Source organism: Octodon degus, unplaced genomic scaffold, assembly GCF_000260255.1.
Source record: "Octodon degus isolate 3935 unplaced genomic scaffold, OctDeg1.0 scaffold00016, whole genome shotgun sequence".
In the NCBI taxonomy this organism is placed as follows: domain Eukaryota; kingdom Metazoa; phylum Chordata; class Mammalia; order Rodentia; family Octodontidae; genus Octodon; species Octodon degus.
This window is the reverse complement of record NW_004524592.1, coordinates 13,259,363-13,262,953: the sequence shown is the minus strand read 5'-3', so window position 1 is coordinate 13,262,953 and position 3,591 is coordinate 13,259,363. Positions and strand designations below refer to the sequence as shown.

Genomic DNA, 3,591 nt, shown 5'->3' with positions numbered 1-3,591 from the left:
AATGTCTTCTGAATGCTCCTATGCTGGAGGCTTGACCTGCAGGAAGCTGCTAGAGTCCTAGGCAGGAACTAGTGGGAGATCTTTAGGTGATGTGATGAAGCAGTGCGCTCTTGAAGGGGATTGTGGGCCCCTGGGCCTTCTGAACGTTCTCTTTTTGTGTCCTTGCCATGAAGTAAGTACTTTTTCTCTGCCACGCTCTTTTGCAATGATGCAAAAGGCCAAAGCAACAGGCCAATCAGTCAGGGACAGGAATCACCAAAGTGCTGAGCTCAACCAATCCTATTTTATCTTTATAAATTGGTAATTCTTACAGTAGAAAGCTTATTAAAAAGTACATTATGGATGAGGACAGAAAAAAATATAACTTTACAGTGAAGAAAATCAACAGAACCAATCTCACCAGGACATCAAGGTTAACTAGTGGCAAGTCATGTTGAGGTGATGTTCTCTTGTTGCAATGAGAGGATATCAGCTTTACCTCTCTGATCTTCCTCCCTCCAACCCATAACACCCATGAAATCATGAGGAGAACGTCAGATGATTACACTCGAGGTTCAGTCTGCAATATGCTAGCGCAGTGCTCCTTAAAACTGTCAAGGACATCAAAAACAATGAAAGTCTGGGAACTCTCCCCACCAGTAGGAACCCAAGGATAATGATGATTAGCTTTAATGTGACATTCTTCAAAGAATCCTGAAACAAGAAAACAACATTAAATAAACATTAGAGATATATGAATATAGTACAGGATTTAGTTAATAAACGATCAATATGGGTTCATCAATTATAGCAAATGTGCCATATAAATATAAAATACAATAGGGGAAGCTGGGTATAGGGGATAAGAGAATACTCTATATTCAAAACTTTTCTGTGAATTTGCATCTGTTTGGAAATTTAATCAAAAATACAAAACTTATTTAAAAATCTTTAATGAGGGCTAAAACCTGAACCTCTGCAATACAAAACCTTTAGATTCCATCACAGTGATATTATGTGGCTAATGTTTGCCTCCCATAGTGTCACCTCACCACTGTGCAGAAAGAACCCATCCAGAGCCTGGACCAATGAATGCCAGGCTCTGTACTGAGTTACATGCATGGAAATTTTTACTGTGCATGTGTTTAATGCTGTAAACATTCCTTGTATCATCCCTAGTGAATGTGCTAAAATGAAATCTGAAATCAAGAACTGCTGCTATTCCAAATTGCCTGCCACTGCTCCCCTCCCAATCTCTCTAACCACTTTCCCGAAGCACTCTCCAGTCATGGGCAGTAGCACAAATCTGATTTAAGGCTAGGCTCCTTATCAGTGAGTTGGTTAACCAAATAAAAATTCTGACATTGGGACGGGGAGATGTCTCAGTGGAATAAGCGCTTTCCTGCCAAGTGCAAGGGCCTGAGCTCAATCCCCGGTTCCGCAAAAAAAAAAAAAAAAAAAATTCTGACATTGCCAGTAATGGCAATGTACATTTACTGCACAACTAAATGTTGTGTTCAGATTGTTGAATGTCTATATTACTCATTCTTATAATAATATTCCATACTATGGTATCTACAATATGCCTGTCTTCTTACCTGTTCATAGATATGTGCACTGTGCTAGTTGTTATTTCTTTAAATCTGCTATAAACACATATTTACTAGTCTTTGTGTGGCTTCTCCCCCACCCCTGCCCTCAGGTAAAATCTTAACAGTAGAATATTTTAATTTTTATATTAATTTTATTCATAAAGAAGTAGCAATGAGACAGTTTCAAAACAGATTAGTAGGACAGTTACAATAATTAATATATAACATATTGTTGTCTTCACAGTAGTTATTCAGAGTACAAGATGCAGACTTGATATCTTGTTTAAGCACTATTAATTCAAAACTTTCTTCTTAATGAACTAAGAGAAAGTAGCTGTATATCTATCCTATTTTGCATATATATATATATATATATATATTTCACTACAAAATGGTCCTTCATTTATATTTCCCTTTTTTGTATAGTTTTGTCAGAGACGGGTATTCCACTGCCATTCATATATTGTAGGTGCACGAATTCAGCAAAGTAACCCAGTATAGTCCAGTAGTCTATAATAGTAGTGGGTCATTCACAGGACTGGCAATGTCAGAAGTTGTTAACTTGAGCCTTTTACAGCTCAGCATATTAATATCACTTTACTTTTTATACCTCGTTTTCATACTTTTTTGCTGGATGGTTAAGACCAAGATAAAGCAAGACCTCTATAACAAAAAATGTAACTTTTGCATCTGACAATAAAGTTAGGGTTTTTTTTTTCTGTAATTAAGGGAAGGGTCTACAGGGTGTTCAGCATCTAACTACTAGATCAGACTCATAGTGATCTGTTTACAGCCTCCCAAGAGCTGGGATTACAAGCATGTACCACCATGCCCATTAATAGTAGAATATTTTTAGTTATGCAGTAAATGTACAGAAAATGCTAGTTTTTATTTTTCAAAGTGACTGTACAGTCTACATTCCCAACAAGATTTGGTGAGGGTTTCAGTGGCTCCACATCTTTCCTAATACTTTGTGCATCATTTCAGCCAATTTAAACTGTGCATGTTTGCCTTTAACTTACATTTTCCTGATGAGGAATACAATAAAGATTTTTATGTGCTCAACGTCCATTCATATATGTATATATTTGGCTGGGGATTGAATCTAGGGCCTTTACATTGACCTACATTCCTAGTCCTTTTTAAATCTTTCTTATTTCTGATTTTTATTTGATAAAAAAAACAAAATTTCATACCAAAATAATAAGAAAATAACAATAAGGCAATGAACTGTATTTCATTATCTTCCAAATAGAAATAAAAATAAAGATTCTCTCTTAACAAAGAACAAATAAACAGATAATAGCAAAACTACCTTTTCGAGAAACTAATAATATAAAGGAAATGAATTAGCATATATATTAAATTATCCTATATATTTATATAGTGGAATAGGTAATTTGGGGAAATATTTAATTTTTCTTTACTTGTGTATTTATCTTAAACTTTGCTCTTTATTTTTATATTTTCTCATATGAGGACTATATGATACTTGTGTGTCTGACTCATTTCACTTAACATTATATTCTCAAATTGTATCCATTTACCTATAAATACCTCAAGTTTCTCTTTTTTTTGTGACAGAGAAGTGCTCTTTTGTGTATAAATACTTCATTTTCCTTATCCATTCATCTGTTGATGCACACATACACTGTTCCCAAAATTTCACTATTATAAACTGTACTGATATCGATATGAATATGCATGGAATGCCTACTTTTTGGGTTTTGAAGAATCCCAACACTAATTTCCATTGTGGTCATATTAGTTTATGTTCCAACCAACAATGAAGAAGAGGGTTTTTTTTTTAATTGCACATCCTTGTCACCATTTGTTCTTAGATTTTTTTATGATAGCCATTCTTTTTTTTTTTTTTAGAAATGTACCATTTTATTACAAAGAGTCTCACAAAAAATGAAAGTATCTCAAAAAAGGAAGCTAGACTACCAACCTCCACCTGCAGAACTGGGGAAGACAGGGCAGTGTGAGCTGCTTAGCTCATTTGGGCCCAGTGTAAAGG

The 3,591-nt window shown here is 34.9% G+C and overlaps 1 pseudogene; it reads right to left on the bottom strand.

Annotated features, from left to right (window-relative positions):
* Nucleotides 1-541: 541 nt before the first annotated feature.
* LOC101591333 overlaps nucleotides 542-3,591 on the bottom strand; it is a 4,846-nt pseudogene continuing 1,796 nt past the window's right edge.